Here is a 16,949-nt window from a genome sequence, read left to right as displayed (position 1 = left end):
ATCATGTCGTCCCCCTTACGTCTCCTCTCGCTGACACCACCCTCCCACCCCCCCCCCGCGCAAAGAAGAAGAAGCTTGTCTCCTAAGCTGGATAGAACCCAGAAATCATTGGGACCTTTGGACGCCAAGGTGTCTTTTTTGGCACTACATGCCATCCAACGGCCCATGCAATCTCACCATCAATCACGATTCACACCCTTTTCTAATCCGATATTTGGTTTGTCTATTTACATTGTTGAGGTAGGTCGAGGAGCATGTTGGTGCCTTTGAAGTCTTTGAGATTTCATGACAAACCTAACCTTTTATATAGATGTCTCTCGCCTAGGCATTAAATACAACAAGGGTGCATGGAATGTGTGTAAGCATTACCCCATACACAAGTTAATGTGTTTTGCTACCTTCAAGGAGTCTAAGGGATTCTATCAAAATTGTGGCTCTTTTTCTTCTAAGGTCTTATTCAAATTGAGCTAGAATCTTGTTCAATTTGAGGCATTAGCACTTTCCACCCAGGTTGCATCATGCATCGCCCTCATCCCTAGAAAGTTAACCGTCTCAAATGTTGGGGCCAAAGTGAGTCATGTTGAAGAAGGGTTTATCAACACAAATGCCCCCACTTAGCTTGATATCAACTTGGGCCATCGAAAATGAATTCTTTTTCGAAAACCTCTCATGTTGGGTCATAACAAAGAAAGTGTCTTAGGGAAACCTCTCATGGTGATTTGGAAATTAGATGTGAAAAATTGAAAAGCAACAATAATCACTTTTTTTTTTTGGAGAAATGTGATCGTATATTAAAAAAAGTAAGGACAAATGTTGTTGGGATACAAAAAAGATCATCCTTATATCTCAGTATAATTTCCTGTTTATAGTTTGCATGATGTAGATGGAAAAGATACTACTACTTATCACCTCTCTTGTTACTATCTTGCTTGGCTTTGTTCTAGATATACCCACACTATCAAAAGATGTATCACCCTTGTCATTTATTTGTGAACAAACTCAATAAGAAACTAAAGGGTCACTTTGAAAACTATCTATTTACAACCTACAATTTTAAGTCACAAATCTCTACAGTAGACCAAGGTTCCTATATTTGAATCTAAAATTGATATGAGCGCACAATATTGTTTCTTCTATGCCACATATAACACATTTTTAACCATATATAATAAAAGGTTGAAAATTATAGGCCATGCAAACCTAAAGTCCTTGACAAATCCTAGGGAATGAATTTCTATAGCAAATGATGTCATGATCATTATAACGTTGAAAGCCATCTTTATTCAATAACACTCCTTTTACACTTGATATTGTTGTGGAAATGTCTTGTAGGAGAAGCTTGAGAGCTTAGGTGTAAAGTTGTTCTAAGCTATTGTTTCCATATTTCTCTTAAAAGTGACCTTGCCTTCCATACTTATTTTGTCTCTGTTAGAGATGAATTGGAAAAGACACTTGGTAAAAAGTTCACTAGTATGTAACTATATATATGATAAGGAATGCTCTCACTTTTGGGATGGCTAGGTGAAACATATTTTCAAAATTTTTGTGGCCATATTGTAAAGCAAAGTATGATAAGGTTGGATTAACTTTCAAAACATTCTTTATCTTTACAAAAAAAATCATAGTAAATGAAAAATTAGAATTGTTGAAGCTAGCATGTGTGAAACATTGGTATCAAGTAATGGGTGGACATCACACTCTACTTTGACTCCATTATACCACAGCGAACTTTGATTCATAGTGTGTTCCCTTTAAAAAATGACACTTTTTGAGGTGATACATTTTTTACTTTAAGAAATAGTTTAAGGGGCAATTTGTTAGTTCCAATGAGTAAAAGATTGATGTAGTGAATGGTTGTTGGGCTTACCTTGAGACACATTTTTAGTCAAATCTACCATAGAGCATGTAATTGTGAACATAGTCCAAGGTGGCGATGTTTTAAGGATGCATCGTGTGACATAAGTTATCTAGTGACGATTAGTTTTTTAATTATGTGACCTATGTGTACATAAGATATGCATTTATGCACGTCCTTCTACAAAAGGGTTGTAATTTAGATTAAAGAGGGATAATTGTGTATATAACCTCTACTAATAGGAGTATTTTCAGAAAATAGAGGCTTCACATTTATCACAAAATGGGAAAGGGTTCATTCATGGTAGTTTGAACATAAGTCATAAGGACCATGCCACATCTAAACCAACAAACTTCAACAAGTACGAGGGAGTGTGAAATCACCAAGGCCACCCACGCATTGACTAGGCAAGGACGCCACTTGTGCCAACAAGGAGAGAGAGTGTGTTTGAGGTGAGAGAGAGCCATTTAAATGAGAGAGAAAAATGTATTCAAGGAAGAGAACATTGTTTCCACCAATCAATGATTGCCAAGACTTTGGACTTCTCCAAGTTCATGGAGTACACCATTTTTAGAGGTACTCCATGATTTTCAGTAAAGTTCTAACACAAAACTAAGAGTGGTCAAATAAACTGGCCAATTGTTATTGACCTTGACTATATAAACTTATGCATGTGAAATTTATACTGTAGGTGTGGTTTGGCTCTAAGGAAAGTTTCTTAATAGTAAGTGCCATGGACTCGATTACACTTGCGCTGATGTGGGACTCGAGCCATGTAGGAGCACACTCTTTGGTGAGATGGTTGAGCAAGGAGTGCACATTCAGGGCACCACCTCCCTAGGATCCTTTAGAGATGCATCACCTAGGTATAGAAGCCTTGTGATGGTTGTCCATAGGTGGCCAAATACGTTGGGGACACCATATGAATGGGCCCAAGATTGATTCTCTCTTTTTCCCTCCCTCTCTCTCTCTCTCTCTCTCTCTCTCTCTCTCTCTGGGCCGACCTTATCTATAAGAGCGTCCTATATGCCCTCTATTTTGTCATTCTTTTCTGACTGCGATCACCCACCACCTCCTCTAAGTTTAGCACATGAAGTGTAGTGCTTATCAGGGACAAAGTGCATTCAGACGGCCATCCGCCATCATCATCATATTATTCATTGATCGGATGTCGATGTCGATGAAACAGCAAGCTTCAATATTGGCCCCTTCATGCTTACTCAGTCAATGAAGAGATCAATCACCATAGCTTCAAGGGTCTTCTTCTGATAATTTGCTTCTGCTGCAGCTAACCGATTCAGGTTGCATACCATCTCCCCCCTTCATTATCAAACCAGGTCTAGATTTGGCGACAATGCCAGCACCCGCGAGCTGTGCAGATCATAATCATCATAATTGTCATCATCGTCACCATCAGCAGCAGCAGTCTTCTACCGCAGAGCCGGCTCAATATGCCGCCATGGATAGCAGCTTCCCTGCCACCCCCAAATCTATCAAGCATCGCCTCCCCCTCCACCCCAAGGTATGCCCCCCTGCCCCCAGGAAGAAGCCTCTCAAGCGATCATCAGCCTCCAAAATCAGAGCATCTTCTCTCAATCTAGCATCTGCTCACATAAAGCCTCTCTTCTTCATCCCCTCAGATCTGGACACCTATCCTGATTGCATCAAGGCTCTCTTTCAATGAATGCACTGATGATTATTAATCCCTCCTCCATGATCAAATCTTCATCCGGTAAAACTCCATTATTCATGACTCACAACAACAACATGTTCATTTGCCAGTATCTGATCTTCTTGGATCAAAGCTTGGGTGGCTATGGATCTATGCTGCTAGACCCAGGCAACCATCTGTTGCAACATTGATATGGATCTGTGGGAGATGTCACAAGATCATCCGCAGCGGCTGCAGTCTCGATCTCCGGTGCAGTAGCAAGTGTCCACCGCACATATTAAATAACATCCATCTCCCTGCATCTCTCAGATCTTACATGGATGGCTTTTACATCTCATTTTATTTGGGTGCTCGCAAGTTCCATATTTCTGTATCTATCTAAGTCATATAAGCAAAACAGGTATCCCTCATCTTTCTTTAGTCCATTGTATTATAGGATCACAAAACCATCCATCATATAGCAGATTACAAACCCTAGAGCATTGCATACCCAATAAATTTATGCTTCTCAGAGTACAAATTGCTTGTACAACATATATACTGCTGGTATACGGCTGATCATGTACAAGAAATGATCAGATCTAGGCATTGTGTTACAAATCCTTCTATGTGTGTATGTGTGCGAAGATTTATTTTATAATAACTTTGCGTTTGAGCTATACTGTTCTGCAACCGTGTGATGCTGGTGACAGCGGAAGGGCGAGTGTTGCAAGGTTTAGCATTATTTGTTATAATGGATAGTACGTCGTTAAGCTTTGCTGTGTGTCTGTCTGAGAGAGAGAGAGAGAGAGAGAGAGAGAGAGAGAGAGAGAGAGGGGTGATCGCAAGTAGAAAATCCACTAGATAACCTTCAGCAGCCGAGTTCAATTTTGCTTTGTCTTTGATTGATTGATTGATTGATTGATTGAGAGAGAAAGAGAGAGAGAGAGAGAGAGAGAGTTCATTAAAATCTCAAGGTAATGTCCAATAGTTTGGCAGAGGCGGTAACTACCTGCTATGCTTCTAGCTAATGTCACCATGCATACTTGCATAGGTTTAATTGTTGATGACTACTTTTGAGTTCTATGTCCAAAAATGCAATGTGCAATGAGATCTAAGAATGTAATGTATAATGAAATCTCTATTAAGATATTTTTATTGCATTGAGGTTGCCACATGAAAAGTTTCTTTTACTAAATCCACGGGCTTGAGTATTTTCAATCTTGTAAGGCATTATTGAGGAAACATTTTATTTTCTTCTTTTTTTTGGGATACTCTAGTTCCTTGAGTCTCTGAATGCCATAACACATTTAGTTTTACAATTGTGGTCAATGTAGTTCAAGGATTCTAGACATGAGGCTATTCTGTTCTCACATCTACTTTAATGTAATGAAGTCACTCATCAATATAACTACTCAGCTTCAGTAAAAGAAGGGTGGAAGTGGAATGCAATGACTTAATATAGAGAGATTCAAAGCAAAAAGGCACTACAACTTCAATGGAGGTTTTCTTTGTTGCATCTATGGAGCTTGTACGGATTCCCTTGTGTGATATCCATTGCATAAGTTGGCTGAGCTTGTATACCACTAAGCGGACCTTTGGAGTTAGCGACCCTGTAATCTGAATTGGTGGAATAAAGGAATACAGTGCACTACAACAAAAAGGGTTCATAGACGCGCTTTTAGACGCAATATTTGAATTGTGAAAAAAAATGTCGGGCGCGTTTATTAACGCGTCTATTTGAGCGTCTACAAAATCGCATCTAAAAGCGTGCTTATGATCAGAGTCACACGCACACTTAGACACGCATATAGACGCGCGTTTATACGCGCTACGTAAATATATAATCATATTTATAAAAAAGTGGATATATTTATATTGTGCGTCTATACACGCGTGTATCTACGCGTCTAAAACCGCGTTTACTCTGAAAGTTTTTGATGAGAATAGACGCGCATTTATCCTGCAATTTAGACGCGCTGATAGACACGCAAAACAGAGGTATGAAAAAAAAACCAGAGAGCATGTGGCTTTGCAAGCCACATGCTCTCTGGTTTTTTTCCCCCATCAACATCAAATTGTATGCTTAGGGAAAACAGAGAAAGATTATTTCGAAGATTGGATATTGAAAACAAAACAATGTATGTAGCACACGAAATTTCATATATATATAGATGAAACGTTTTTACATTATGAGTTCTAGTGCTTGTGACGTCATGGTCGCAAGCACTAGCTAAAAGTAATACATATCAAAAATGAAAATTACAAGCCAAGGGGAAGCATGCATGCATGGGGCTCCTCTATATCTCCTCAGAAGAGGCATCATCATCGCTACCACCATCGCTGCCTGTGCCACTGCCGTTACCGCCACCGCTACTGCTAGTCCCCCCTTCGCTATCCTCAACTGCATCAGGGTTCGCCTACACAAAGGATTAAGGTATATAAATACCATTACAAACAATAAATTAGAGTTGTCTATACTTTTCATGTAAAAAATAAAACATATATCTTCTGGTGGTGGAATCCTCATGGCACGATTATATTGCTCCTCCGTGATGAGTCCCTCCTCGTAGAAATGCTGCCAAGTAGACGCCCGATTATGACCTCGATGGTAGCCTACCTCTCTAGGAGTAGGCATCCTACCAACGATATGGAACTACAAAACAATTTGAATATACAACGTATTAAAACACACTACATAATGAAGTGAAACAAATTACAAAATTTAATTTAAAAAAAGAAATCAAATAATACTTACAAACTCAGCCTCCTATGACTCCCTGCCACCTGATCCATAATGCGACGATCCCATGGTTGCCATCTGGATACGTCGCGCCTCTGCATGCTGGCGACTTGTCATTTTCTCCATTGCTCTCTTCTTGGCCTCTTTCCACTCCTTGTGGTGGCAATTGGGTGGTTGGCCATATCCAGGGCGCCCCTGCTCTTGTCTCCGCAATGACTCCTTAGCGCGCATCATAAGGTGAGACCTCTTGTTATGAAGCGCGTCTCTCACCTTTGACCATCCCCAATCATCTGAGAATCGTGAATTCTCGGGATTAGGGTACCTTTTATGTACTGCCCGCAGCACCTCTTGCCACAAACTATTTTTTTGGTGCTTAAAGGAAATCATGCAATCTTTGTATGTGGCATGCACGACACTCCTCAAGTAGGCTATCACTTCCCTCCCCTCAAAGTCATGCAAGATACCGCCAACATCAGTGATAGAGTAGTACATTTGTGGAGGCTCACCTCTCTCATTTTCTGGTGAGGGTGATCGAGAGCCACCACCTAGGCAACCCCCACAAAGCCCTCGACCTCCTCGTCCTCCCGCACCACTCTCCCTTCTCCCTCGACGTGCACTACCCTCTACCTCACTCGATACACATGCCTCTGCAGATGTACATGCTTCGGCCGATCCATATACCTCAGCTGATCCCTGTGTAGGCAAAGATGTGATAGGTGTCCCAGACATCACACTGAAAATCTCATCTGCAGTGGGAGGGCAACCAAGTTAATTGGTCATCTCCCCCATGAATTGCTCTTTGTTGAATGGGGTGCTGAAGGATCCAGGATTCCACATCTAAACAAGAAAAATCATATTACCCTGTGCAGATAAAACATATTACATACAACGTCCATACCTGCATATCTGTGCGCGTCTATACCTGCGTCTCTGCGGGCGTCTGTCAGTGCATGTATCCTCGCGTGTACACTGCAGAGCATGTGCGCCCTCACACGCGCTCAAAGACGCGCCCCCAGAGAAACATTTTTCGTGTCTATATCTGCGTCTACACTGAGATGTAGACGCGCTATCAGACGCGCTCGGTCGGCTGATTTTAGCGGACGATCGGCATTATTGATTTACAAAATGCAATACATAATGGAATCACAAATCCTAAATACACAAACAGAGCAGAGAGAGGAAGATAGAAAGAAAAGAGAGAGAGAGAGAGAGAGAGAGAGAGAGAGAAAGAGAGAGAGAGAGAGAGAGACTCACCTTGGGTGTTTGGTGTGGCAGGTGGCACTTCTTCCTTCTCCTTCTTCCTCTCCTTGGTAAGTTACCCTCCCTTGATGCTTGCTTACTTGCTTGCTGCTTCTTCTTGTTCTCCTCTCTCTTGTTCTCTCTTTCTTCCTCTCCTTGGCTTTCCTTTTTCCCTTCTTGTGTGTTTAAAATGAAAGAAGAGGTGAGTCATGAGGAGGTGAGACATGAAGAGACTAGGTGAGGCATGAAGAGACTGCATGTCGGCTAAACTCAAGCTTCAGAACTGCAAAAAACGTAGGAAAGGAAAGGCGTAGTTTGAAAAGAAATGATTTAAGTATGATTTGAATTTTGACGTGTGCGTCTATTTTTGCGTGTATAAGCGCGTCTATTTGCGCGGATATATAGACGCAAAGTGCGCGTCTATTTACACGCACGTTTACACGCGCTTATAGACGCTGTGATAGACGCGCCCGACTTTGCGCGTCTAACATGCGCGTCTATGCCTCGTTTCTGTTGTAGTGGTGTTTTATGGAAAATGATTGAAGGAAGTGCTTGATTTTGTTTGTTCTTGATTTCCCATGTTGCATTCTCTCTGAAATATGAAAGAAAACCAAAAAATATGATGATATAATAATTTTTCGCAAAACTCACAAGTTGCGGTTTTCATAAAAATAATGGAATTTGGAGTTTTCATTGAGTGTTTTGGGGTCATATGGGATAGAAATGAATATGGAAATGATGTGAGTGTCCTTGATCAGTAAGAACTCATAATTCTGAAATATCACATTTTTATGAATAAATAAATGAAAAAAGTAGAAAAAATTAGGAAAATTTAGTTTTTGCACCTAAAAATTAGGAAAAATTTAGGACTAGCACAACGTGCGGGGGGGAGGGGGGGTTTTCAAAATCTCAAGGTGCCCCTCCCTCGCTTTCACGTTGTATGGATCCTTGGTGGTTTAGGGCGGGGATGGGAAAAAACAACACAAAGCGAGGGGGAGCTCAAATCTTGAGGCCCTCCCCTCCTGTTGTGCTAGTCCTCCTTAGTGGTTGTTTTGGGAGGGGGGATCGCACAATACAAGGGGGGGCCCTTGATATTTTGAAAATTCTCTCCTAACATTGTGTGGTTCCGATGCTCATGGGAGAGGTATCAGGGGGGGTATAAGCTACTATACCAAAACAATAGAATTCCAAAAGAGAGTGCAACGAGAATCGCACCTTAGGATAGAGAGCGAGAACATACCTTCAATTAAGCAACAAAAGTCAGGGGAGAGAGAGAGAGAGAGAGAGAGAGAGATGTTAGAAATCAAGCTCCACCCGTATCTCTGCTTATGTTTGTGTGACTAACCAACACCAACTGGATACAACTACACATGTGTGTGTCAATAAGTCGGTGTAGACTTGATCTAACCATAGTTAGATGATGGTTAGTAAAACCTAGTGTAAGTCTCACTTTTAGTAAGTAGTCGAGTAATGGAATAAGGAAGAAGAAGAAGATGATGAGTTGATGTTCATGGGTTATGATCCACTCTCTTTCTCTCCCTCTCTTCCGATATGGCATCAGAGCCATGCTAGGTGGGTTCTTTGGAGTAGGAGGTAGTGAAGAAGACCTAGAGAAAGTGAAGAACTAGATTCCCTAAAGATAGGCAAGCTGCCATTGTTTCTTGAAAGGTATGCATTGAGACATTGAGTTTGCCATTGCTCAAGCATTGTCTGTGGCTTGTTTGGGAGTGCACCAAGGCTCCATCGAGCATTTATAAGTCGTCAATGAGCACCATGTGCTACTAATCTACTACAAATACATCCTGTCAGGCTACTTGAACTATGCCTGTTGCAAGCTGAACTTCATTGATTTCCAAGACATCACATAAAGTGGCTATTAAATGGTTAAATGCTGGCCCATACCCGTTAAAAGGTGCTTAAAGACTGTTGTATGTAGATGCTTTGGAGAGGGCTCAATTATGAGCTGAGACATGAATGTACAAATCTAAAATTAATTGTAAATTGTTGTATACTTGAATGGATAGCATGTATTTTGTCATGATTGACACACAGGAACTCTCTGACATGCTCAGAAAGCATCACTGAAGAATAGGTATATGCAAGAAGGACATATGCACTTGTTCTTATGCCTTGGAGATGAAATTTGGAGGTCAAAACACTCAAATATGGAAGCATGTACTTGGCTAGAAAATTGTCATGAATCTATGGACAACAAGCATTGTTTACACTTGAAGCATTAAATGACATTGCTTGGTTCATTTCAAATGTATGACTTGGAATATATCTACTGAATGTTTGGAGAACTAAGACAAGCATTAAATACTACTAAAAACTAAATTTTGGAGCTAAAAACAAATACATTTAAAGTGTCTTAAAGTGTCCATGACATTGCTCCTTGAAGGCACAGTGTCTATGGTTGTATGTTGCTGAGTATTTACTGATCGCAACTTGTAGGCAAGATATTTGACACTTGTACTTGATGTTTATACACTGATATGTGCTCGAATGATCATGTAAACTCCATATTTGGGATTTTGGGAATTTCCCATCAATATGGGAAAACCAAATCAAAATGGATTTCATGAATTTTGGGAATTTCATTAATTTGGAACTTGGTGCAATGGAACATATTACTGCTTATGGTTGTTTCCAAGAGTTTGAAAAAAACTCAAAAAGGTGGTGTTAATAAACACCTTAGTTTTAGTATCCTTGAAAATATTCAAGGAAAATCTTCAGTCGATGGATTTTTGTAGACTTTCTTTAGCCTTCAATACAACCTTTGGGAAAATTTTAAAATGTTTGGGAGATTTTGTGCCTTTCTTCATCAAAGAGAAGACAATGCTATCTATTGTTTCCCATCATTCAAGATCTTTTTTGTTGCACATCCAATATTTATCCCAATAATTAAAATACACCTCTGCATCTATAGCATTTTGACAACTACAAACTGGTGCCCAATATTATATACATACCTTGTTAAAGTTTTTGGAATTTCTATTTGTATCACCCTCACTTTGTGCAACACCAAGCCATATTGGATATACTGGATCTGAAGGTCTAACAAGCACAAAGTCATCTTTCTTAACATCAGGCATTGGTTCAAATGCATGTTTGGGTCGTTTGCTCATAGGACCACAATAATGATCATTCAACTCTTCCAATCCAATAAAGTCATCTGCATTATCTACATCTATATTGGTTACATCACTTTGTGTTCTTGGCCAAAAATCTATGAAAAATAAATCTTCTTGGACATTTGGAGTTTGAAGAGAGTAGATCATATGTTTCCAATAATCAATGACTGGTGTTATAAACTTTGTGAACTCTGCTTCAGGTCCTTGTACATTTGGCCATTTTTCCCAATACTTCAAATAATCTTTAACTCCAGTTACTACTTATTGATGATCCTTAACGTACTCAAACATGGGTAGCAACATTGGAACACCCTTTGGAAGAGTAGGCTTTCCTACAAGGTCTCTCTTTCATAATTCAATGCCACCTTCTCTTGGTAACCAGTGTGGGGACTTTGGATGCATCTTTTATTGCATGGCAGGTGTATCTCCTTGCATATACAACCGAAATTGAAGAGGTTTTGAGTGACCAACAAGTGAATCTTTGGAATCACACAAGTATCCCTCAATGTATCTCTTAAAGTTAGGCGCGTGTGTTAATAAGAAAGGTGTAGGAATTGTCATCTAGCATGATTGAAAATGTTGCATAAGATGAGGAAAAGTGAAGGTCATGCTCGTCCTTAGCTTCTCTAAAAATTTGTTGAACATTGCACTGATGTCTTCATTTGTATGACCCACCATGAGAAACCCAAGCTGGATCATCTTGAATGTTCCTCCTGCAACAATCAATGATAGATATTCAAAGAGATAGCAATTTTTGTTTTCAGATCCACAATTATCAAGTTGAAGTAGTAAGTTCTTTGGCAATTGTTTGAAATGATGATGGTCATCATGTGGTGTATTATCTTCCATACATTATTTATTTTTACAACACCTTGATGGTGGTCTAGTGCTTTTTTTGAGTTGAGGGCATGTAGTAGCATAGAGGTTGATCTCGGCATTCCATCTACTTGTAGATCACCATTTGCATGCATGTGTAGTCGCTCCAAGTTCCTAAAGCACAACGACAATGAGGCAATTGTGAAGTTAGGATTATGAGGCCATAGATCGAGTGAGAAATGTCCATATCTACCTTCTCCATGTTCATGTGTAATTATGCCTGTTAAAGAAATTGGTAGTTGAGTAGATCTTTCAGTCTCTTTTGATTGAAGCCTTAACCTAGGGATTGCTGTCTTTTGCTAATCTATTTTATCATGTATGATGCACAAGTTTTTATCTGGATCTAATGCTGAGGCCAAGCGCCAACTGTAGTATATGTTCCGACAACTTTGTTGTTGTAGCATGTGACATTGATGCTTCTTTAGAAGCACATTTCACTCTTGAAGACACTTTGTTGCTACAAGTTGCTCTTTGATCTTTGCGCAAATACTACATTTGGAGAACTCACTTGTCTTTGCTAAGGTTATATGCTTGAACTCTATGTTCCAAATACGATTGAAGGTGGATAAGAAAATTTGCTTACATCCAATACCTCTCAATGGTGTATTTACTTCTGCCCATATATCTACTTGATTGTAAACATCTGGGATGACCAATTGTGTCTCCCTTGATCCATCTTGCATTGTTCTACTCTTGTGTGGCATTTGCTTTGCATTCTTCTTAACAAAGTCTCTAAGGATGGCTCTTCCCATGTTTGTGTGATCCCAAGCTGCTCTTATTACCCCCTTGTTGTCATGCATTGCCCTCCTCACACCATGCTCAAATTGTGTTTTGTACCTGTAAAAAGATGTCTTTGGAATTCCATGAATCTCATACCATGCCCTTCCACATACCACTTGTCCATTGAAGATGAAGTTGTACTTCCTTGTTCCCAAGTAATCAATCATGCATGATGATTCAAACTTGTCATAAACGTAGTTTGTGCGGACTTCAAATTGCAATCCCCAAAAGTATTTACGTAATTGTTGCATTGCTTCTCTATCAGCAAATTGACAACACTTTTCTTGGCAACAATCAATCATGGAAACCTGTGAAATGGAGTCCATAGAAGTCCTCAAGTTTGCACCTTTCGGGGAAATAATTCGAGGCTTTCTATTGACCATACAATATGATCTCTTCTGAACAAAAATTGACTTTTTTGCAAAAACATAATCTTCATTGGTATCTTCCATGTTTTTGGCACAAGCATTTGTAGAGACAAATTGCATGTATGATTGTTGTTGTAGCAGCGATGTTCCATCATCAAAGGTGACTTATTTAATAGGCCATCTTTGCAAAGTGACACAGTGGAGGTTGCCATCTATGTATGTTCCTGTGGTTCGATCAAGGGCTTTATCTACCACCACACCAACATCCTCTTCTCCTAGCAATTCAAAGTTTATCACATCATATGGAAAAGCCAATGATATAACCCCTGTCCCAACACACACAATGTTGCATTTTGTCCATAGCATCACTCTAAGTTCTCTCCGACTTTCACGAATGCTAAGCACATCAATATCCTCAGAAGGTAGGACATGGTTTGATTCGTAATCATCTCCTCCATGTCATGAATTGTTATTGAGTTTGAAACAACCACCACATCTTTCTTTCCCCATTTTGCAAAACCACCTACATCTTCATGAACCTTCATTGCGTCAATTGTTGGGAATGGTAAATATGATGCTAAATTTAAACATTTATCAATAGCATTGAAATATATAAATCTTCAAGTGTTTCTCCATGGCATGTCTCGTTTGAATGTATTGCATGCACTCTCCTAAGTGCAACAATCTCATGATCAACCAGCAAATTCACAGTTTCTCGAAGATAAAATTCGTTATTCATGATATCTGTACAAGTGAGAAAATGGAGATTTTATCATTTGTATGTTGTCACCTCTCAAAGAGAAACAAATAGTATTGAAATTGCTAAATACAATGAAGTACCAAATTTCATTGAAACAAAAAAAGTACTTAAACATTAGATAGAATGAGTCCAACTTCCATAATAGAAAGTATTAATGGAAACATCATACAAAAAGGGGATAGATTTGACCATATGACCAAAAACAAAATGTCTCATGAACTATGCCGTCATAAAGTAAATAAGAAAAGTTTCTTCCATTATTTTTAGTTTCCCTTGATTTTACTTTATTTTATTAGCGACTCTTTAAGCAAAAACTTTCTTGTGTGTTCTCATTGGGAAAAGAAATAGCAGATGTTCAAAACTTGTACTATATCTATTCAACACGAGAACAATGATTAAAATTATTTATAATGTGTATAGGAAAAGATTTAGCCACCTGGTCAAAAATCTATTGTATGTATTCCATACCATAGCAAATATAAAAATTATTTGTGATCCCCATAGGAGAAAACATAGTCAAATGATTGAAACCTTTGTTGTATGTATTTCACATGACAAAAAGGATAAAAGTTCATTGTGGTCTCCATAGAAAAATATTTAGCCAAATGGTCAAAACTCAAGCAAAATACATACAACAAGGATAAAAGTTCATTGTGATCTTTATGGAAAAAGATTTAGCCAGATGGTCAAAACCTCTATTGCAACTATTTTACACAAGACTTAGATTAAAATTCTTTGTGATATCCACAAGAAAAGATTTAGCCATATGGTCAAAACATGTATTTAACCTAGATGATAGCAAGGATAATAATTGTTTGTGATGTTCATAGAACAAGATCTAGCCAAATGGTCAAAGCCTTTATTGTATGTCAACAAGGATAAATAATCTTTATGATCTCCATTAGAAAATATTTGATGAAATGATCAAAATCTTTATTTCATGTATTCCACATGACAACAAGGATAAAGATATTTTATAAGAAACTTTAACCTCGTGCTTAAATGTTGAAACCACAATGACCTCTAAAGAATAGGAGATTTCATTCCCTAAGATACAAAGTTATAAAGATTGAGGAAATTTTAGCATCAATTAGAAGCTATTTGAGAAGGAAATATAAAATTTTTCATGGTTAAATATGTATAAATCTTATACTACCTACTTGTTGATAATAGTAAAATGTATCATATTACATTTTATTTTTAAGTTATAATATTTTAGTCTAAATCATGTTATATTAGTATATCGTACTATGTGCAGATTATGGAATATATTATATATATATATATATATATAATAAAATAATTTATTAATAATTAATAAATATAATTTAAATATATTAAATTATATTTTGTAAGATTATGTATATTTAATGTATCTAATATGTAATGTGTAATATCATTGAGGATTTTGAAGCCACCTTAGTGATAGTTCGAGAGTAGAATCTCTAGTAAGGTAGGATAGAGAGTATGTAGGCAAAATCTCTAGCTGTGGAAATAGGGGCAATATCCCAATGGTGGGTTCTTAAGGAGGGGCGAAGGGGAAGAAGTGGATATAGAAGAAATGCCCTTGGTGAGAGTTTGGGGGCAACGTCCTCCTCGGTGGAGGTTTGGGAGCAATGCTCCCAGTCAGGGTTTGCGCATAGCGCCCCTTGTAGGAATTTGGGGGCAACGCTCCCAATGGGGGGGTTCAAGGGGTAGTGCCCCTTGGTGGGGGTCTACGGGCAACACCCCTATAGTAGGGGGTTGGGGGTAGCATTCCTAATGGGGGTTTGGGGGCAACACTCCCAATGGGGGGTCTAGGGGGCAGTGCCCCCTAGTGGGGGTCTGGGGACAGCGTCCCCAGCAGGGGTCTAGGGACAGTGCCCTTGGTGGGGGTTGTTGAGATATCGAGCTCCACTCGTGATATGCCAGGGTGACCGTTGTGTATTTATGTCACCGACTTATCAATTGTAGACGCGATTGGTACACCGCCCATGAATAATAGCTACATGATAGCTATCCTTATCTACTCTAGTTCGTGGCTCAGTTAGTATGCCACCTTAGTTAGTTGAGTTTGGTTTGAGACCCATATATAGGGTTCTCCTATTTTCTTTGTAAGAGAGTTCTTTTGGCTTACACAACTAAGAAGAAGAAAACTGTTTTCAGCCTCCACCTCTGTGTGTATTCCCCTATTGTGCAAGCAAGAAAGCTACAAGTGAGACTCCTTCCTTCTCTCCCACAATCTTGACATGGTATCAGAGCCTTGTTCGTGGTAAGGAGCTCAAGAAAGCAAGCCAAGCTCGCGGTGTTCTGGTAAGAGGAGCAGTGTTGCTTTCATTTTCTGTTTTGGGAGTAGATCTCTGCAGGTAGCACAGTCGGAAATTGCAAGAGTGCATTGTCTCAGGTTGAGACGCCCTTCGCGGTGAAGCAAGAGGGCAGTATATACTGCGGGACAGGGCTTTAGCCCTAAGCGACCCTGTTTTTTTTATTTGAGGCCATTTCGGGGCCTGTTTTGGAGGCGGAAGTTTTCTGCACGCACTCAGGAAAAGGCCCTGTTTTATGCTGTGCGACCACTGTTCTACAGGTCGGTGAAAAGTTATTGTAGAAATTGCATCGTATGCTTGTGCGCAGAGACATTGGGAGTTTCAGAATCATCCTTGGTTCCTGTTTATGCAAAATCGTCACTAGGAAGTGACTGTGTGGTCAAATACCACTTTCGCCAGTTTTGCAGATTTGCCCTTGTGAGGGTGAAGCTGAGTTTTTGCAGTGACAGAATTTTTCGCAGTGTTCTGTAATGGCGTCTGATTCTCTTTCACAGATTGTAACTGAAAAGCTTGACAAGAACAACTTCCAGGCATGGAAGTTTAGAATGACGAATTTTCTTATGGGAAAATGATATTGGGAATTTGTTGCAGGAAATGAAGAAGAACCAGTTCTTCCTGATATTCCCAATCAACAACAAATGCAAGCATTCAAAGCATGGCATGAGAGAGCCAGGAAAGTTATGTACTGGCTGTCTATCAGCATTTCAGACTCTATGATTGTGCATATTCAGGATGCAAGTACGCCAAAGAAGGCATGGGATACTCTGTCAAAGATGTATAGCACAAATACGCAAGCCAGGAAAATGCAGCTCAAGCAAGAGTTGCACAATGTGCAAAGAGAAAATATGAGCATCAATGACTACCACATGAAGGTGAAGAAGATTGCAGATGCACTTGCTTCCATTGGGTCGCCAGTGGAAGATGATGATTTAGTTTCTGTGACCTTGAATGGTCTAGGAAAGGATTATGCACAGTTTCGGACATCCATTTCAGTTCGTGAAAGATTTCCTGATTTTGAGGAGTTGATTGCTCTTCTAATTTCTGAGGAGCAGAGAAATGGTGGTGCATCTTCTTCAGGAGGAACTTCAAAAGAAACTATCTTCTACTCAAATGCTGGAAGAGGTAGAGGGAGAGGTAGAGGAGGCCGATTTGGAGGCCGTGGTAGAAATCAGAATATGCAGCAAACTCAAGAAAACCAGTCCTATGGAGGAGGACGTGGTAACTCTAGAGGCAGGGGGAG

General features: G+C 39.5%; 1 long non-coding RNA gene across 1 annotated transcript; it reads left to right on the top strand.

Moving 5' to 3' along the window:
* Nucleotides 1–2,894: 2,894 nt before the first annotated feature.
* On the top strand, nt 2,895–4,179 carry LOC148029186 (uncharacterized). Its single transcript, XR_015692473.1, has 2 exons — nt 2,895–3,377; nt 3,638–4,179. It is a non-coding gene; the product is annotated as an uncharacterized LOC148029186 (long non-coding RNA).
* The last annotated feature ends 12,770 nt before the right edge of the window (nt 4,180–16,949 follow it).

This window comes from Lygodium microphyllum, chromosome 11 (assembly GCF_053477565.2).
Source record: "Lygodium microphyllum isolate KBCC chromosome 11, Lygodium_microphyllum_v1.1.10, whole genome shotgun sequence".
Lineage (NCBI taxonomy): Eukaryota > Viridiplantae > Streptophyta > Polypodiopsida > Schizaeales > Lygodiaceae > Lygodium > Lygodium microphyllum.
Note: the sequence above shows the minus strand (reverse complement) of the source record. Positions and strands in the feature narration are given on the sequence as shown.